We start from the raw sequence: 20,990 nt of genomic DNA, 5'->3' as shown, positions 1-20,990 counted from the left end.
GGGGGCACAGCCCACCATACCATACGGGAGTTGAACCAGCAACCTTTTTGTTAAGTGCACTCGCTCTAACCAACTGAGTCAACCAGCCACCCTCAACTATGTTTTATAATTTTCAGTGTACAGATCTTTCATCTCCTTGGTTAAATTTATTCCTAGGTATTTTATCCTTTTGATGCAATTGTAAATGAGATTGTTGTCTTCATTACTGTTTGAAACTTGCTTGAGCCCAGGGGGACTGGCTGTAGGAAGTGTTTGTGCACTCATTTGAAACTGCTGTTTTGTTCAATATGGTCCTGTGAATACTGAGCCCCATTGTATATCATAGCTAAGTGATTTGAGGGCTCATCTCTTGGGTGGCAGCCACAAAATTTGGGGTGGTAGATGTGGGGACAAACCCCTTCCGGGGAGAAGCTGGAGACTTGGTTTTAGTGTTGGAGTAAGCCAGAGGGAGAATGCAGGAGAAATGCCCACCAGGTGTTTGGGGCTCCTGGGAGGGTCCCAGTAAGTACCTAGACACAGGCTGATTAAAAGCTGGCCCCCTCAGGCAGCAGCTGAAAAGTATGCAGTCAAATGCCTCCCAGGGAGAAACTGGAAGATAAGCATTTTTGTCTGTTCCCTCTGGGCTCAGCCTGGGGTACAGCCTTGAGGCGTCCTCCATGCCCATTTAACAGCTGCTTCTTTGTTTGCTATAGTCCTGCGGGACTTGTGAATGCAAGCCCCGTTGGTTCTTAGCGTTAAGTGATTTGTGGGCCTATCTCTTGGTTGGTGACCTTAAAAGTTGGGGTGCTGTATGTGTGACCCAGGGAGAAGCAGGGAGTTGAGGGTTTCCTCCTGATTGTATGTCACGGTGCCCAGGGTGTGGTATATGGGAAGGGTGTGTCTCAGTTTTTTCCTACTCATTTTGATGTGGGTATTTTCCCTGCTGTCTAATGTGTAGGAGTCACTCCACGAGTTCTGGATTTCTCTCAGAGGGAATTGTTCCATGCACAGCTGTATTTTTGGTATATCTGTAGGAGGAAAGAAAGTCAGGGGCCTCTTATGTCACCATCTTGTGAATGTTTATTTTACATGCAATTCCTCTTCTCACTGCCAATGCTGGGACTTACTCTTCTGACCTGGCCAACGACACCAAACAGCAAAATGGGGAATTGTCACTGCCTCGCTTTGTTAGCACTGAACAGGGTTATAATTTTATTTATTTGTGTGATCTTTTCCCAAGTTGTCTGTTCACCCCAAAAAGGTGGAGATCCTGTCTGGTTGGCAAATCTTATTTCCGGTTCTTGGCCAAGGGCCTGGCATGTTGTAAGCTGACAGGCTGTAGGTCAACATGAGTTCAAAGAAAAAATGATGGAACAGGAGACCTCAGACTAATTCTGGCTCTGCAGTTGATAACTTTTGCAAATTTGGGCAAGCATATCAATTCTTAGAGCCTCAGATTCTTTATTTTCAAAATGGTTGGCTTGGCCTGGAAGTCCTCCAAGGTCCTCAGCCTTAAATTCCATAAATTAATATATAATAGATACTCTGAGCTCTACCATCACTTTTTTTTTTATTTTTTTATGGGAACCATTTGCTCAGGCTCTAACTCCCATCTCACTCTACGGCACTGCTTTCCCTGGATATAGTCACTCAGTCCAGGGGTGGACTCTGGAATCTAGCTGAAATGAGCACATTCTTTTTTATAGATATTTGCATTTAAGACTGAGGACCTACCAAGCAGAATCTGCTATGGCCGTGCTGTGACCTGTGAATTTGTGACCTGTGGAGCACCCGCTTCCTGCCCAGTGTGGATAGTCAGGTGGAGGCAGTCAGAATGCAGAGTGACAAGAAGGAGGCAGTCTGCAGAGCAGAGAAGGCATGGCAAGTGGAGAGCTCTGGCAATTCCTAGTCCCTTGTTGAAGCTTATGGCTTTCCTGACCTGGTTTGGTAGGATGCTTGTATACAGATAGTAAATTTCCTCCTCCCCCACCCTTCGTTAGATGAAAAGTAGCCCTAATTAGTTTTGTTATTTGTATCTAGAGGCCCAACTAATATATACATACATTCTTCGCAATAATTCAAGCTAGTTTAATTGGTTATTCAGATGAAGTCTATTAGATTCTTCGAATCCTCATTTATATAAGCCTATACCCAGTATCTGCTGTGAGCAGCATTTATCAGGGCCTGTGAAGCACTGCCTCTCTCTGGGACAGTCTGTTGTGTTTCTACACAGCAGAAATCCCATAAAACTGGGGAGATGAAGAGCCTGTAACCTGGGATGAGTGAACAGTCCATTTCTCGGCACTACTTCTGAACAGGTTTGTTTTCACCTCTTTGTTGACATTTGTGGTCATCCCCTGCATACCTGCCTGTGACTCTCAGCTCTGTCTGCACATCTCTGCAGGCTTCCCAGACCCTGCTCAGAAGTCACGTGTCTGATACCTATCTGCGCAAACCTGTGTCCACCCGTGGTCTCCTCTGAGCTGCGCTATCTTGTCACGCACACCTGACTTCATAGTTCCCTTCCTGGTCTTACTGAGAAATGAAGAATTGGGTGATAACTTATCTAACTTTATTAGCCTTATGATTCCTTGGGAATTTGAGCGAGGAGTGACAGCACCACGTAATGCAGGAAGTCAGAAGACTCGGGTCCTGCTGGTAAGGGTGAGAACCTGAACAAATCTTGGATTTCTGGGATACTCCCACCCCCACCCCAGGGTATATTTCCTCACCACCCTAGCCTGTACTAATATCAATTTCTAGGCTCTTCCCACTCATTCCCTTGATCTTCTAGGACCTTGAAGGGGTAGGGGTCTTGTTTGTAGGTGGAGCTTTTTCACTATTGGTATCTCAGTTTCACAGCAGATGTTTAAAAGTTTTAATTAAATGAGCTTTTTTAACATATAAAAAAAAAGAAAGAAAGAAGCTCCCAACAGACAGAGGGAAAACCAGGGATAGGAGAAGCACTGCTTTTTGACCTGGAAGGTCCTGGAGCACCCAGGTCATTCTTTACATGCTTGGAGTGTTTGCCCACATTTCTCCCCCATCTCTTTCCCTGATCAGCAACCATGACCAACCCTGGTCATTCTTTCCTTTAGCTTGGTGTTAAGCTTGTTTCTTCTTGATCAAGGATAAGAAGCGTTCTCATTTTTCTTGCTTCATGTTCTAATCTCACAAGGGACTGGAGTTCTTGAAATGCATTAATAGTTATTTTCTCTTATGGTTGCCATCACCAGCCCACACCTTGTTCTGTGAATGATAGCCCCTGAGCAGTAGCAGTGAGGTAAGACTCTGGAGTGGCTGGCTCCAAGGTGAGTATTAGGACACTAAAGGGTTTATCTCATAATCGATGTTAGTGTCTTAATGGGAACCAATTGAGCCACTTTGGCTGAAACCCCTCTCTTCATATGACAGCCCAGCCAGCACACATCGGTCAGATATAGTAGTTCAGCTTCCGAAGCATGGCTGCCCTGCAGTGCTGGTGACCAGAGGAAGGGGAAAGCCTACTAAACTGTTGAACATTTTGAATTCTTTCATTACTAGCATCATACTGGGGAAAATTTTGACTGGTAATGGTGCATAAGATATCTCAACAATTTTTTTTATAGCTTTACCAGGGCTTTATTATGCCTCCATCTGCCAAGTGCTATCCCTTGCCCTTGTCAGTCTCTAATGAGTTTCTCTATTCCTTTTCCCTCAGAACTAATATCCTTACAAAGGAGAGATTGAAAAGAAAGTAACCACTAAGTGGAAAAGAGAAGATTTTCTTGGGATTATTAGTTTGCAAAAACAAAATTAGAGATAATACAGGTTCATGCAACGTCATGGGTAATGACAACAATCTAGATAACAGTCAAGAAAAGGCAACTTTATTGCTTTCTTGCAAACAAGCCAAAACCAATAGTTCATCAAGTTTCCGCTACATTCATAATGGAACATTTTATGATCTTCTAAGGAGAAGTTTGATGAAATGCAAGATTATGCTTTGGATAAAAATGCCAATTTTTGTTAAAATCCTTAAACTTGTTTATCACTTTCTTTCTAAATTCCAAACTAATTTCTTTGGGGCTAAGGTCTCTTCTTATTTGTTTGTTTCTTTTATAACACAGAGGTCATGAAATTTATACTTCAAGTGACGAGTGGTTTGTACTGGGTGTTCTTGGCCTATTATTGCCTACATAATTTTCACTATAGTTTTTGGGGACTGATTCATTTAATCTTGGCAGTTACTGACTATTCTTGTCCTTTGCAGATGTAGACATGCTTCGAGTTGGCAAGAAGGAAAGAGACGTCTTTGTGCTGTTGAATATCAAATCTGGCCTGTATTATGGTGCTGAAAGAGTGCTTCTTGGAATGACATTGGAAGTAGCCAAAAGAATATCCGAAGACCTTCTGACATTGATGGAGAGAACTTGCCATGGAGTCATTGGTGGTTAGGCAGGCAGGCAGGTAGAGCAGCTAATTCTGGAGGAGCAGAAATTTCAGTTACATTGTTTGACTAGGGATTATGTTTTAGAAGATGACTGAAGTCAAAAGGAAAGCCTGCTGTGGCCAACACTTGCATGTTTCCCATTAATCTAGGTAGACTTCAATAGAGGGATTGATATTAGGAAGACTAGCCTTTTGACTTACTTCAAATGTTGGGCTAGAGTCAGACAGAAGAGGACACCAATGTGGCCAGGTGACTGAGATAAAAGGTACCACAGCTACATGACTTGCACAAACACTCATATACCAAATAGCCTTTCACTGCTCTAACCTACAACTGGAAGATGATGACACACTTGGCAAGAAGATTCTTTCCATAGTCACAAGTATAGTTACTGCCCTGCAGACCAACAATTTAGGAGAGGATATGAGTTGGAGTGGATCTGCAGTGTGGACATCAATAGCGTATTTTGGGCTTTCTTTTGGGAAGGAAGTGAGAGATTCCTGAAACAGTGGATGGGGTAGATGCCAGGACAAAGAAGGCTTAAGTAAGAGCGTTTAAAGAATATCAGAAGTTTAGCTCTACCAGACCAGCATATGAGGACCCTGACTGGAAACAGGAGAGGGAGAAGGGGCAGTGATATTAGGGCATGGGGTCCTTTTGGAATCATGACTGGTGTCCTCTGCACATGCCCCTCCACCACGGGTCTGAGCCCACCCTCCAGTGCTTGTGACTCTTCTACTCCATTCTGATGACTTGGTTTGGCTGGGACCTGGATCAGACAGGGTAAGTGGGAGAGAGTAGTGGAGAGAGTGCAGAGCCTGGTGATGGTGCTGACATTTGCATTCTTTTGGGGAGAAGCACAAAGCCAATTAGGAAACCCTGACTTCTAGTCTTTCACTGTCCGAATGAACTGACTTGCTGCAGAGTAAACCCACAGATACCCCCAGTGTTCCCAGCATAAACAGCTTGGGCAGTTCCACAAGGGCGTGAGACCAGGGAGCAGTAACAGTGCCTGGATGCCTGTGTGGTAGTGGTAGTGGGGTGTGTGTGTGTGTGTGTAAAGAAGGCAGGGAGAATACCCGTGGTGTCATAAGCTCTCCTCTCAGAAAATGGTCATCATGTTTATTATGTTGCCAAGTAGACCTATCTAAATATGTGGATAAGATATGAAAAAAGTGGAAAAGATATACTTTACTTGAGCCTCTGTTTTAAACAAAATAGAAGAGAACATTGAAGAAGAAAGGAGGTGAAAGGTGTGAAGAGAGGATAGCTGCCCTGTGACACCCACAGGTCAACCAGAAGGGTTTGGTGTAATTTTAAGCCCAGCTATTATTGAAATTTAGTGAGGAAAAGAAACACTAAACTCCTTTCCTGGCATGTTAAATAATGATAATATATGCTTTAAAAACTCATTATAACCATTAACATGAATAACTAGTGATTTAGAATTTGAGTTAAATCGTTAGGCTGCTACATTTGTGTTTTTTTTGGGTGTTTGAATATAATCATTTGAGGATTAAGCTGAGAGACATTGATCAGTACCAGAAATAAATAGCAGGCTTGCTTGCAAAGCCAAGACTGAAGTGGAGAAATGAGAATTCTTAGGGAAATATCTGTGTATGAATGAATGAATAAAAAGTAGGATATTCCACACCTTAATTACAGGGAGATTTTAGAAAGACATTGATTGAAGTTTTTAAGAAGATGACAGAGTAATATGTGACTTTAAGAAACAGTTTTTCTTTGGTTTTTATGGTCTCTAGGATTAAGAGAAAAGGATTAATTATAGAGGCAAAAATTGTATTTTTATTATTTAGTAACCTTCTTCATTTAGGGGAAAAACTGATGATAGGCTACTTTCTTGGAATAAGGGGAGTATGTACCAAGGACCTATTTGAACATTATATCAAATAGCAATTACTTACGTATTAAATAGAGAAAAGCCCACTGCTTCATCCTTATTTCTGAACAGACACATCCTTAGTAGTTTATACCGTACCTAGAAAAACAATGGAATTAATCATCAAAGCTAAGCAAATCAGTAACTATTTGTTTCATTGTAAAGATAACCTTGGACTTGGTGGTTGAATATATTTAGGATCAGATGACTATACATATTTTTGGAAAAAAGAAAATCCTTTCAATTAAATTTCTTTTACAGTGTTAACGTGTTTCTACAGTGTAAATAGATCCTGAAGGCTGATTTTAATGTCCTTTCATTAAGGATTTCATTGATGTATGAGTTCAGGGTACTTTGGGCTGAAAGTATTGTCTATTGAGATGTTAGTGAAACATCAAGCAAGGTGAACAAAATAGCCAACTCACAAACAGTATTCTGAAGGTGTCACAAAAAAACAAAATCATCAAAAGGAAACTTTGAAATGCAACGCAGAGCAGAACGCAGGAGGCATTTTCAAAGGCTGTGCTGCCTTTGGATTCACAGATCACCAAAAGTTTAGCAAGATTCTGATGTACAAGAACATTCGGAAGTTCCTGGGTTCACTCATCCCTAGGAGACTAAAAAGCCAACAAAAATTCAAGCCGTCAAACCATTTTATAACATAAAAAAGAATCCAATCCATGCATGTTTGTAATTTCCATAAATTAGCCTTGTAAGCCAGCATGGTGTTTCGTAACATTGTCGAGCCGTGCCTCATACAAATGAGACAAGAGCTGTGGCCAAGAACCGTTTTAAGGAAAATTACAGATCCTCTGCCCTTTCTTACACCCTGAGCTCAGAGCTTCTCTGTCTGACTGGAATCATAAAGAGAAAACTAAACATTTTACCCCCCAATATTGTTGTAACTTCACGGCAGACATGACCTTTCCAAGAGACAGGTCTTGCCTTGGGCTGGTGGGGGAAGAACGCCAGTCTCACGCGCGCAGCCCGGAGTCTGAGTCACAACAGTCTCGAAGCTGAGTCAGAACAGGCAGTCGCCAGGATCTGGGCTCTGTAGCCTTGGGCTGGATTCACACATCGCCTCTCACAGAAGCAGTGAGATACAATTAGGGACATCAAGGCATGAAAACAGCACCTGGGGCGAAGGGAGTGGGAATGCAAACTTGTGCTGGGGATTCAAGAACCTTTCTGACAGTTGTTAGAGCCGGTGAAATGTGACTTTTTTAATGTATCCCCTTCTCCACCAGAAATCTCAGGTCCTATCAAGAAGTCGCCTCCTTCCCTGATCCGTCCTTCTCTCCCTTATCCTCCCTTATCCTCTCCCTTATGCTGCCGACCTGCCTGGATTGCCTCATGCATGCCTTTGTACACCGTGTAAGGATTCACCATGCGTGCAGTGCGTAAGCACTCCGCCTGGAATTTATGGAATTCAAAGATTTTTAAGACCCAGGAACTTCCCTCAAGGGGTTGAAAATCTTCTCAGAATGAAAAGAAACAAATGTACAACAGATAACTAAAAACATAAGGCAATAAAATAGTCAAATGTGTGGGGAAAATGTAGGAATTCAGAGGACAGAGCTCGTCCCCTGGGAAGTCTTGTAGCCTTCACAAGGTGGGGCTGACTAGGTCCAGGAGGACAAGCAGGATTCAGGTAAGGAAGATCAGATGGGGCCGCGGCATGGGCAAGTCTTTCCAGCAGGAGCTCAGCATGTGGAAAGGTAGGCAAGCAGGAGGAAGGACAGCTAGAGGGAGAGGTGACATTGGGGATGCTCAGATGCCCAGAGCAGGGAGCAATTTGCGTGTTGAGCTGAAGCACATGCAGCTTTATATTTTGCTGGGTTACCCAGGAAAAGAGAAGGAGATACTGGGTGAAGGAGTGTTTTAGGGATAATATTCAGGGCCCAGTGCAAAACAAAAATAAGAGGGCCCTTGTTAAAAAAGCAGGGAAAAAAGTTCCATTAATTTCCTAAAATAGAAAGTTATTTCTTTTTCCCTATGGTTTTTTTCTCTCTCAACCTATCATGGGCTTTTTGTTTGCTATTTAGTATCATGCTTCTTTAGGAACAGGCTACTCTCAGGGAAAATGCAATGTTACATGGATTCCTGGGGACCCTATCTCACAACTCTGCTAGGGTCCATGCTCAAGCTGCCGGGTTCTCCCTCCCTCTGGATAGCCGCTGGACCAATGTGCTTTGCTCTGGCTGGGGATGAAGAAATCAGCCAGTCATCTCATTCCCACTGCCTGCTGATCCAACCCATGGCAGATGGGTGACCTCAGGAGGGCATTGCTTCTGGGTATGCTAAGTTCCTACATGGGGGTGGGTAGTCCATTGAATGACCTGTGGCACTGCTAGCTCAGATCGGGGAAGGTCACAGCCATAGTCCCCCCTGCGATCCTACAAGGCACATGTGCCCCACCTTAGGGAGCCTGTGCACAACAGCCCTTGCTGGGAGTGGAGGGCAGCAGCGATTGCTGCGCAGAGGCCAGGAGAGGAGGCCGCGTGGAGCGCAGGGAGCCAGGGTGCAGGGCTCCCCGGACCCATGAGGGAGAAAGAAAGCTGCAGGCAGATAAGTCCCAAGTCCCAACATACACTGGTTGTACGCTGTGAGGCTGGATCTGGGAGCAGAGAAGCCTGTGAGAGGTCAGTGCACTCGCACAGGTAGCCAGGTCTGACACAAGGTAACAAAAGAATGAGAAAGGAAGGAGCCATGAAAGGGGGATGGAAGGGACTGTGGAACAAGGAGAAAAATAAGTCAGAGGCATCTATTGAGTTTAGAGCTCAGATGATACAGAAACTAATGACACCCTAAGTATGAATTAGTTTATTTAAATTTTAGTTTGAGATGGTGTTGGAAGGAGGGGCAAAGGTAAGCGGTTCCATTTTGGACATGACAAGTTGAGGCTGAAGGACATAGTTATAGGAGGGCTTAGGCAGGTGGATAGATGCCAGGAGAAATCAGGAGAAAAATCAGGGCTGAAACGAAGGCTCCCAAAGAATTTGCCCAGAGAGGGGCTCCCAAGGGAGATGTCTCCATGCGGCCTTTGAGAGAGAGGACCAGGAGGAACAAGGTGACACCGGAAAATGTACTTGCAGGAAGCCTGCCTTTAAAGGCGAGAGAGGCTCCTGGACAGAGTAGAATCAGCAGGGAGGAAACCTCAGCAGAAGGATAGAGAGGAGTGAATTTGCAGAAGAAGACCAACGGGGTCAACCCAGGAAACCTTGGAGAACAAGGTCAAGAAAATAATTCTTCTTATTTATAATTCCCAAAGGCATAGTTTCAGTGGCATAACTGATTGGCTTACTGAGTGCAGGGGAGGGCTGTATGCCAATCATGACTTTCCAGGGCTGAGTTTGGTCTGGGTTGGAGGCCAACAGTCCAGATTCAAATCTCAATTTGTACACTTTCTAATTGCATGATCTCGTACAAGTTACCTAATCTCTCTAAATTCGTTTCCTGGCCTCTGAAACGAGTATAACAATGATGTTCTTCATGTGAGCAGAATGAGTGCACAGCTCTGGCACAGTGACTGGCACACTATTATTAGTAGGATTATATTGAAGGCTTAGCAGCAAGATGATGACTGAAATTACTGTGTAACTTCAGGGATCCCTGAAGTCTAGTGGTTGAGACAAGTACACACATGAATGGCTGTCATGCAAGGCAGTGTAAGTGCTCCAACAGAGGCATAGCAACTTGAAGAGGGAGCGAGAAAGAGGAGAGTAGAACTGTGGCACAGCAGACCAGGCATAGGCTTTAGAGGCAGGCCAGCATTTAGTAAAATCCCAGTTTAATCATTCTCCAGCTCTGTGACCTGGATGTGACACAGACTGCTAGTCCCCAATACCTATTCTTTCATTCTCACATCACACACACACACACACACACACACACACACACACACACACGCGCGCACACACACAAACACTTTTTTTTTAAAGCTAGGTCCATGGCTGCTCTGCTAAAAACTATAATTCCCAGCCTCCCTTGTTGCTGGATGAGGGGCACGTGACCAAGTTCTGGCCTATGGGACACGAAAAAAGGAATATGAGCAGGTTACAACTAGAGGTCATGTCCTTAAAAGGAAGAAATATGCATTTCTGTTAGTCCTTTATTTTTCTCTTTCTTGATATCTGGAATCCAGGTGTCATGGCTGGAACTGATGCCCTTATCTTGAGCCATCTAGCAAAAGTTGTGGGTTGAGGATAATATAGCAAAAAGGCAGAAAATTGTCTGCATATGTTACCTTGCTGAGCTTTAACCTTTCCCTGGACAAGCTTATAGTCGGACGGTGGAACAACAAATAAATTAACTTCACTATTATTTTTCTGTGGTTCTCTCTGTTACTACAACTATCCTTGTAGACTAAAAAATATGTGTATACTTGTGCATATTTATAAATGAGTATAAAAATATTTACTTTATCGAGTTGTGAGAACTGAGCCTCCCCTAATGCATAAAAAGCACCAAGACCAGTAGCTACCATACCATATGTACTCTATCAATGTTTGCTGAATACAGGAACATTATGAGCAGAGTACACTACGGATGGATAATTGCCAAGGGACAGTGTATACATGGGGGGGGGGCGTAGAAGAAGTTACATTTTAAGCTACCTTGTAGGTAGATGTTAAAAGGTTTGACCTTTATACTTCAGGCAGTGGCTCTTTCTAGTTAGTAAGTAACACAGAAGTTAAGAATATTCTCATGCATTTTGAAAGAAATGTAAAAGTTAATATTTGTTGAGCCCCTAGTTGATACCAAGCATTGGAAAAACAAAGGTGATAAATCAAGGTTGCTTGCTCAATGCAGTTAGTTGATTATATAGTATACTGCTTAAAGGCTTGGACTCTGATTCCAGACTGCCTGAGTTTGAATCCTGGTTCCACTACTTACCAGTTAGTGACTTGGGCAAATTATTTCACCATTCTTTAGTTGAGTTGTATTCTCTTTAAAGCAGAGCTAGTAATAGCCCTTACTTCAGCGTTGTTGGAAGGAATAAATGAGCTAATACCTGCAAAGTACATTAAACAATGCCTAACATTGAGTAAGTGCTCAATTTATGTTAGTTTATTGTTAATTTATTTTATTGTTTATGTTTATTTTATTTATAACAATTTATAAATAAATTGTTATAACAATTTATTGTTATTAATTTATTGTTATAATTTATTGTTATAAATTATAATTTATTGTTATAAATAAATTGTTATAACAATTAATTGTTATTAATATAACAATTAATTGCTATAACAAAAATAAATATAACAATTTATGTTAATTTATTATATTGCTGCATAATAAACCACCCCAAACTTGGTAGCTTAAAACAACCAACATTTAGTTGGCCCTCCATATTCATGGGTTCCACATCCACAGATTCAACCAACCACAGATCACAATACATATTTTCAGTGCACAATCCATGGGTACGGAGGACTAATGAAGGGACTTGAATGCCTGCAGATTTTGGTATCCATGGGGGTAGGGGTTCCTGGAACCAGTCCCCCATGGATACCAAGGGATGACTGTATTTAGCTCCCAATTTTTCAGGCTGGCAATTTAGACAGGCCTCACCTGTGTGGTTCATCTGGGTTTGGGTGTTCTCCCTTATATATTTGCCATCAGCTTCAGGTTAGTCAAGTGGCTCTGTTTCTGGGGGTTGGTAAATTTCTATAGTCATTGGTTAGGGGGGTGGCAATTGAGTCATTAGTCTGTCATACTTTGGCAGGCTCACCAGGCTTGTTCTCATGATGGAAGTAGGATTCTAAGAAAAAGTGGAAGCATACAAGGTCTTCAACCTAGGCACAGAGCTAGCATAGCACTACTCCTACCATATTCTATTGGTCAAAGCAAATAGCAAGTTCAGTTGGATCCAAGGAGAAGCAGTAACTTTGCGTTGCAAAGCATGTAGATGCAGAGATGCTATTAATTGGGGCTATCAGTGCAACCAATTTACCACAGACTGTCCTCCTGTCCCAAATAGTCACATCTCTCCTACATGCAAAACATAGTTATACTCTTCGAAGACCTGCAAAATCTCATACACCCATGGCATCAAACTCAATATCAGCCCTGCATGTGGCTCCCTGAATGTGGCTCGTCTTGATCTGGAGGCCTATGAAATACAGAGACAGGCTACTTGCCCACAGAGGCCCAGCATATAATGGCACAGGAGCAGGACAACTGCAGCAAATACTCCTATTGAACAAGAGAAAGAATGGAAGGTACTAGCAGTACCTGGTCCATAGCAATTCTGACATCTCACTGGGTAAATGCGGCCCGTTACCACAGCTCTGGGCTTGGGTCGTGTTCCTTGATGAGAACTTGGTTCTGGTCCTTATGAGCGGTGCCTTGGTTCAGTTGTTTTAAAAAGCTCTCACTTCACCTTCTGGGCTCCTGCTTCTGCCCTCTGAGATGCTCTCCTTTCTCCATCACCCTTCTTCTACGCCTGAAGAAACAGCCCATGTTGGCAGATGACTGGCTTTCCTAACCTGCTTCTGCCTATAGAAAATCGGACACCCAGGGCTTTTAGTACATTTTGAACAATCTCAGTCCCCTCTAGTCCAGAATGGTAGCACTTTGCCTATGCAACATCCTTAAAAATGAAGTGGCCATCTTATTAATTGATTATTTTATTCACCTCATTGTATAAAGCCAACACACATATTGTTTTATAGATATGGCTAGATTCACTTACCGCTACTTTGGGGATTAGGTTTTGGTGAGATTAATGATATTCAAGTCCTTTGGTGTAAACAAGGTGGTCTACCTTCATTATTTCAGATGTTTTCATGAGTGGTCATATACCCGCACCCTTGAATTCATCCGTGTCCTCAGGCTGTATTTTACTTTGAGAATATTTTGTGGTCTAAAGAGACTGGAAATGAGTAACTGTTTTATTTCTCATCCTGCAAGTCATTCTGCTCATAAATTGGCCAATTCTTTCTTTACCTCATCTTTTTCTTGATATACCTTGCCATATGCAGCTAGAAGGAACCAGCTAACACTTTCAACATTCTGCCTCGGGAACCCACTTAGCCAAATCCAAGCATTTGTTAGGTATATTTTTATATCTTTATCATATATATATGTGTGTGTGTATGTATATATATACATATATATACATATATATATATACACACACACACACACACACACACACACACACACACACCAGGGGTGCCAAAAAAATGTATGCACATGACTTGTATTCATTTTTTGCTATCGGTATATATTATTACAATTTTAATACAGTTATTACCTTTATTAAAATGTGTATATGTATTTTTTGGCACCCTCTGTGTCTCTATGTGTGTGTGTGTGTGTGTGTGTGTGTGTATAATAAAAGATAATACATATATAAAATCTTATATTTTTCTGTAGGCAAGTTTATTTTTAGTAACAGAATTATTGAGAAATTATTCATATACTCTAAAATTAACTCTTTTAAGTTGTACAGTTCAGTGGTTGTGCCAGCATCACAATTAATCTATTTTTAGAATATTGTTATCATTCCAAAAAGAAACCCTGTACCCATCAGCAGTCACTCCCCATTACTCCCTTCCCTTAGTCCCTGGCAAACATAAATCTAATTTCTTTAAAAAATTTTTTTATTAAATTTATTGGGGTGACATTAGTTAGTATAGGTTTCAAGTGTACAATTCTATAAAACATCATGTATATATTGCATTGTGTGGTCACCACCCAGAGTCACTTGTCTAATTTCTATTTCTGCTGATTGGCCGGTTCTGGCCAATATAAATGGAGTTACATAATAATATGTGGCCTTTTGTGACTGGCTTCTTTCACAATGCACAGAGGTGACAGTTTTACAAGTAGTTTAGTCATCTATAACACAAGTCATCATTTTTCTAGCTTTGAAAATAATTTCCTTACCATGTCTCCAACCTTTGCTAACAGTGTACTTACTGCTCTTCCATCTTTCACTCACTCTTTGGTTCTGAAATCAAGGCTGCGATATTTTAGGTTTTGCTTATAGCAGCATTTCATTCCTGGCACCAATTTCCACATCATTATTTATTACCCAAATCATGTTGTATCAAAAACAATCAAACATCAGTGGCATGCACGAATAATCATTCAGTTTTGTTTATGAATCTACAGGTCAGTTGGGTGGTCCTTCTGGTCTCTACTGATCACTTGTGTATAGGCCCTCAGCTGTGGGTCAGCTAAGTGGGTCTGTCTTGGGGCTGGCTCACTATAGGCTTGTCTGGCATGACCTGGCTAGGACAACTGGGCTTTCCTTTCATGTGGTCCCTCGTCCTCCAGCACACCAGCCTGGCTCATTTACATAGTGGCTGGGCAGGGTTTCAAGAGGAGCAGAGCCATTTGAGGTCTCTCAAGGCCTATGCACACTGACACTTTCGTCATGTTCTGTTTGCAAAAGCAAATCACAAAGCCAGTTCAGAATCAAGGGGTGGGGAAATAGACTCCCCTCTTGTTGGGAGGAGCTGCAAAGTCATATTGTAAAGTGAGGCCATTAATTGGGTCTATCAGTTCAATCAATCACAGCTTTCATTTTCATGACTGACACCAAATAGCCATAGCCAATTCAATCAGATTGGATTTCCATAGTTTTTTTCCCCAACTCAATTCAGCAAATATTTATTAAGTGCCTATTGTTCGATAATAGGACCTGAGGAGATATTGAAACAACGGATGGAAACTTTGTCCTCAAGGGCTTCATAGTCAAAGAAGGGGAAAAGACATGTAAACCAATAAACACAAGCCAATGCTAGAAATTCAACTGTATGTTCAAGACAGAAAATGAGGTGGTAAATTCTACTGGGGATTTCAAGGTAGGTTTCATAGAGAAGATGATATTTAAGTTGTATTTAAGCAGGAGAATAGAAGGTTGCCTGGAAGACAAGAGGGTGGGATAGACCATTTAGAGCAGAGACGAGAGTGTGGACAAAGGTATGGAAGCATAAGTGCTGCAGTGTGAATAGGAATTCCAAGTAGCTCATAATCCTCGATGTACCAAGTGGTGGGAGAGAGAAAGCAGGAGATAGATCACAGAGGTAGATAATGAGGGAATGGTGCGGCCATGCAGGGGCTTTTCTCTAATGCTTAAGACATTATCCTGGAAGTAACTGGGTGCCAGTGAAGCAGATGAGTGGCAAATTGTCTTTTCTTTTTTTTTTCTTTGAAGATTTTTATTAAAATATAGCTAACATGCAATATTATATTAGTTTGAGGTATACACAATAGTTAGTCAACATTTACATATCTAAAGAAATGATCACCATAAGTCGAGCAACCATCTGACACCGTACCATGCTATCACAATGTTATTGACTATATTCTCTTTGCTATATGTTACATCCCCATGACCTATTTGTTTTATACCTGGAAATTTGAACCTCTTATTCCCCTTCACCTTCCCCCCACCATTTTAAATTTTTTCAATTACAGTTGACATTCAATATATATTAATTTCAGGTGTATAGCATAGTGGTTAGACATTTATATAATTTAAGAAGTGATCCCCCTGACCAGTCCAGTACCCACCTGGCACTATCCATAGTTATTTCCATGTCATTGACTATATTCCCTATGCTTTACTTTACATCCCCATAACTATTTTGTAACTACAAATTTGTACTTCTTAATGCCTTCACCTTTTCCACCCTGTCCCCCAAACCCTTTCCATCTATCACCCCAATAAATCTAGTACCCAACTGATGCCATACATAGTTATTACAACATTATTGACTGTATTCCTTATGCTGTACTTTACATCCCCATGACTACTGTGTAACAACCAATTTGTACTTCTGAATCCCTTCCCTTTTTTCACCCATTCCTAACCCTCCTCCCATCTTGCAACCATCAAAATGTTCTCTGTATCTACGAGTTTATGGTTTTTTAAAATTTATTTTGCTTTTTAGATTCCACATATAAGTAAAATCACATCATTGCATTTGTCTTTGTCTGTCTGACATACTTTACTCAGCAACCATCAAAGAGTATGTCTGTCTGACATACTTCACTCAGCACAATACCCTTCAGGTCCATTCATGCTGCCACAGATGGCAAGAACCCATTCCCTTCCATGGTCAAGAAATATTCCATTGTATATATGTACCACTTACTCTTTATCTATTCATCCATCAACAGACACCCAGGCTGCCTCCACATCTTGGCCATTGTAAACAATGCTATAATGAACATATGGATGCACACATACCCTTGAAGTAGCATTTTGGGTTTCTTCACATAATTATCCAGAAGTGGGATTAGTGGGCCCTTCTTTGTCACTTGTTATAGCCTTTGTTTTAAAGTCTATTTTGTCTGGTACAAGTATTGCTATTACACCTTTTTTTTTTTTAAGATTTTTATTGGGGAATTTGGGGAAGGGGAACAGACAAGTTCTTATCGTTTTGTTCTTCAGTCTAGTTGTGGAGGACGTTGCTTCACTGGCCCAAGTTGGCACCATCATTGCGCTCTTCCCAGGTGAGGCAGATCAGTTGTGGAGGGCAGTGTCACTGGCCCTCATATGGGGGATCCGAACCGGGCCCTCTGGCATCCCAAGCCAGCTCTTAACCAACACACCACTCGGCCGGCCCTTGAAGCACTTCTTGATGCCTACAGTTCTCAAGCTCTTTCTCTGGAATAAACATTCAATAGTACAATTTCTGGATTTTATGGTAAGCGTGTTTTCAATTTATAAGAAACAGCTATATTCTTTTCCAGAGTGTCTGTACTATTTTATATTACTACCAGCGCTACATGAGGGGTCCAGTTTCTCAGCATCCTTGCAAGATTTGGTATTTTTTATTTTAGCCATTTTAATAGGTGTGTAGTATCATCTCACTGTTGTTTTAATTTGCATTTCCCTAATGGCTACTGATGTGGAATATCTTTTCATGTGCTTATTTGCCATCTGTATGTCCTCTTCAATGAAGTGTCTGTTTATGTCTTTTGCCTGTTTTCTAATTTGATTGTTATATTCTAGCATTTTTTTTTTACTCTCAGCCTCTTGTTCATTCACCTAATTATAAAAGAGTCTAAATCTTATCTTGTGGTTTTACTAAAGTGATATTTCCATAGAGGAGAATCAAGTCTTATTAAACCTCCAAACATTATATTTACATAGCCTGCTTGTATTATGCATGTAATTTTATCATAGAAACAAATGGATGGTCCTGCATACTTGTGCTTCCTCAAATCTATTGGTTGTTTCCTAGTTTCTTGTGATATATACAGGTGTTGAAGAGCAACTAATGACTTAGGCTAGTACTACAGGTTTTGAGTTTAAGAAAAAAGCCTGGCTTTAGGTCCAACTAAAATTTATTATTTGTGAATCTCTAAAGAAAACTGTTGGCCAAGCACTTAGGTGGTGTGGCAGAGAGTTGTACAGTTGTCTGTGTTTGATTGGACATTGGCAAAATCTGTTCACTCAGAAAAGACAAACTGATCCTCCTCATCTCCTCTGAAGTTTCCTGTGAAGTGTGTGCTAGATTTACTATTTGTGTTTCTTATTCAGTGAGTTCAAGAGGTAGACATAAATTTTATCCCCCTTTAGTAAGTCATAACTGCTGAATCAGCATTTATAAAAATTGCTAAATCAAAATGATTAAGCCTTAGTAAATAGTTAACTGAGTGGGATAAGGAGGATCACTGAAGAATCTTACCAAAAAGTGTAAGAGAAAAACTTCTTCACTCTCTCCTCACAAACTTACAGTGATCTTTTTGAACAGAATTTTTCCTCAGTGTAAAATAGAACCCAAAAATTATGTAAGACTTTGAAATTTAATTTTTTGGAACAAAAATAATCAAACAAAAATTAGTAATAATTTTGTTTTTGTGGGAGAATAAACACATATTTTTAAATACTATCAGAAAAAAGCATAGAGCAATACAATAAGTAGGTTGCAATAAATATCAAATTCAAAAATCAGCTTCTGTCAAAAAGAAGTGATTGAAGAGAGCTGACATGCACTGAAATATGGACTAGCCTAGAGAGTACCTGAAGAAGGGAAACAAAGCAATAAATAAATAATCATTTATATTATTTTGCCTTTTTTGTAAATCATTAATTGATTAAAGGGCAAACAGAGTTAAGTAATTCGAGCACCTAAAATCAATCAGAGACCAGATTCTTGCTTGTGAGGTGCCAACTGGTATAGAGAGCAGAAAGGATAGCTTCATGTTGTTTTTTTCTAGGTAAATCATTTCCATTTTTGAAAGTTCTGGGGTTGTTGGGCCTGTTTGTGCCTTTGCTCAGTGGAGAAGCCGTCCTGGAATAGATAGATCCAGGCCTCCGGAACAGGTTGATACTCTAACATAGCATGTGGGATGGATGTGTGGCAAGCCCTGTTGGTGGCATAATGACAGATAAACATGTCAAGAGGGGTTAGGCTAAGGTACACATAGAGTGCCAAGAGAACTCAGGAGCATTTATCTTTGCATTCATCTGGTATTCACTGATCTCCTTCCATAGTCTAGCTCTGTGCTAAGTACCTGAAATACAGAAAAGAAAAATCTCTGCTGTCTAAAAGTTCACAAATTCATGTGGGAGAGAGACAAATGATCCTCAAGTACAACAGGATATAAATAAAAGTTATGATGACAGTAAGTACATGGTATTTCTCATGTACAGAGATGCTCTGATTCATCCCCATCGTGGTGATGGTGTGGGATGGGTAAAGGAAGAGGACCTAGATGAGGTGAACACTGAGATGAGTCTTGAGGGTGAAATAATAATTTGCTCAGCCGACATAGGGAGCAGGAGACGATTGTACCAGGCAGGTGGAAGGGTGGGAGAGAGCAAGTGGCACTTTGCCCAGCTGCTAGAGGTTTGCTATGGTGGGACTATAGTAGATGAATGGAAGGGGTGAGAGGTGAGTGCTGCAGAGGTAGGCCAAGCCAAGTAAAGACAGTTATTGAAGGGTTTGGTGTAGGCCAGTGACATCATGAGAAAGGCACAACTAGGGGAAAGATTTTGCTGCATGCTGAAATCATTGGCTTGTTATCCCAAGAAAGTGAAATCAGGGAGGCCACTGCATTGTGTTTCAGAAATTATATGTATGTATATGTATATATATGTATACACATATAATATATATATATATGTGTATGTGTGTGTGTATATATATATATATATATATATATAATTTATTTATTTATGAGGTCTGACAATTAAGTTTTTTAACTTGCTGCCATGCGCTTACACTGGCAGCACTGTACAAACAGCTCAGTGAGGTCTCATAACCTTGGTATATCAGTGTCTCACAGCTGTGTTCGTGTCGACGTGTGGTGGTGTCTTGCTGAGCGGCGTTCATGACTGCTGTTGTGTGTTTTTGTGTGCCGTCGCAAGAATATCTGAGCTTGAATTAGAGCAATGAACAAACATAAATTTCTTGTTCAACTTGGCAAGAATGGAAGTGAAATTTGGGACATGTTAGTCCAAGTTTCTGGGGATAATGCCATGAAGAAAATGGCAGTGTACAAATGGATTAAACTTTTTTCCGAGGGGAGACGATGCGTCACTGATAAAGAGAGGTCAGGGCAAGCAGTAATGAGCAGAACTGATGAAAACATTGCAAAAATTCATTGAATTGTGTGTCAAAATCGTCGGCTGACTGAGAAGTATAGCAGACGAAGTAAACATTGACAGAGAAACAGTTAGGAAAATCTTAACTGAAAACCTTGGCATGAGAAAGGTGTGTTCAAAAATGGTCCTGAAGGAGCTCACTGATGAACAAAAGCAAAGGAGAGTCAAAGTTTGCCACGACCTTTTGGAGAGGCAGGACAATGTTTTGGGCCATGTTATCACTGGTGATGAAACATGGGTGTACCAATACAACCCTGAAACAAAGCATCAAAGTGCACAATGGAAGTCAGCCAATTCTCCACCACCAAAAAAGTCCCATCAACCCAAATCATGAGTCAAAATGATGTTGATAAACTTTTTTGGTATCAGAGGGATTATTCATTATGAATTTGTACCTACTGGACAGTTAACCAAGTTTACTATTTGGAAGTACTGAAAAGGCTGTGTGAAAAAGTTAGATGAAAATGACTTGAACTTTTCGCCAAAAATTCATGGCTCTTACATTACAACAATGTACCAGCTCACAAGGCACTGATCTGAGGGAGATTTCAGACAGGAAACAAATAATTTATTGGAACACCCTCTCTACTTACCTGACTTGGCCCCCAATGACTTCTTTCTTAGCACAAAGATAAAGGAAATATTGAAAGGAAGACATTTTGATGATAGTCAGGACATCAAGGACACCAGCTCTGATGGTCATTCCAGAAAAAGAGTTCCAAAATTGCTTTGAAGTGTGGACTAGGTGCGTCAGGACATAGCTTCCCAAGGAGAGCACTTTGAAGGTGATCATAGTGATATTCAACAATGAGGTATGTAGCACTTTTTCTAGGATGAGTTCGTGATCTTAACTGTCAGGCTACACACACACACACACACACACACACACACACACACACATAAGGTGTGATTAAAAACTAGGGTAACTGTTTAAATTAAAAATAATTATTACAGTAAAAGGCACGTTATCATTAATCCCCCCCAATACTACCCCTCACTTTGAACACATTCATCTCATCAATCTTGCTACTTTCTGAAGTATTCTGGAAGTTCTCTTTCATTACTGTCTTTATTTGCACCATTGTGACTACCTCGAT

At 41.0% G+C, this 20,990-nt stretch overlaps 1 long non-coding RNA gene across 3 annotated transcripts in view; it reads right to left on the bottom strand.

Moving 5' to 3' along the window:
* The window catches only part of LOC109388147 (uncharacterized), a 228,472-nt gene that overhangs the window by 55,444 nt on the left and 152,038 nt on the right, over positions 1–20,990 (bottom strand). The window contains exons 3-4 of one of the 3 annotated variants that reach the window (XR_002125150.1): positions 6,337–6,410; positions 3,869–4,443 (exon numbers count right to left, since the gene is read on the bottom strand). This is a non-coding gene — a long non-coding RNA (uncharacterized LOC109388147). Of the gene's footprint in view, positions 1–3,868; positions 6,411–20,990 lie in introns of those variants that run through there. The other 2 variants (XR_002125151.1, XR_002125149.1) reach the window with 2 other exon arrangements.

The sequence above is a fragment of the Hipposideros armiger genome, unplaced genomic scaffold (assembly GCF_001890085.2).
Source record: "Hipposideros armiger isolate ML-2016 unplaced genomic scaffold, ASM189008v1 scaffold_183, whole genome shotgun sequence".
In the NCBI taxonomy this organism is placed as follows: Eukaryota; Metazoa; Chordata; class Mammalia; order Chiroptera; family Hipposideridae; genus Hipposideros; species Hipposideros armiger.
Note: the sequence above shows the minus strand (reverse complement) of the source record. Positions and strands in the feature narration are given on the sequence as shown.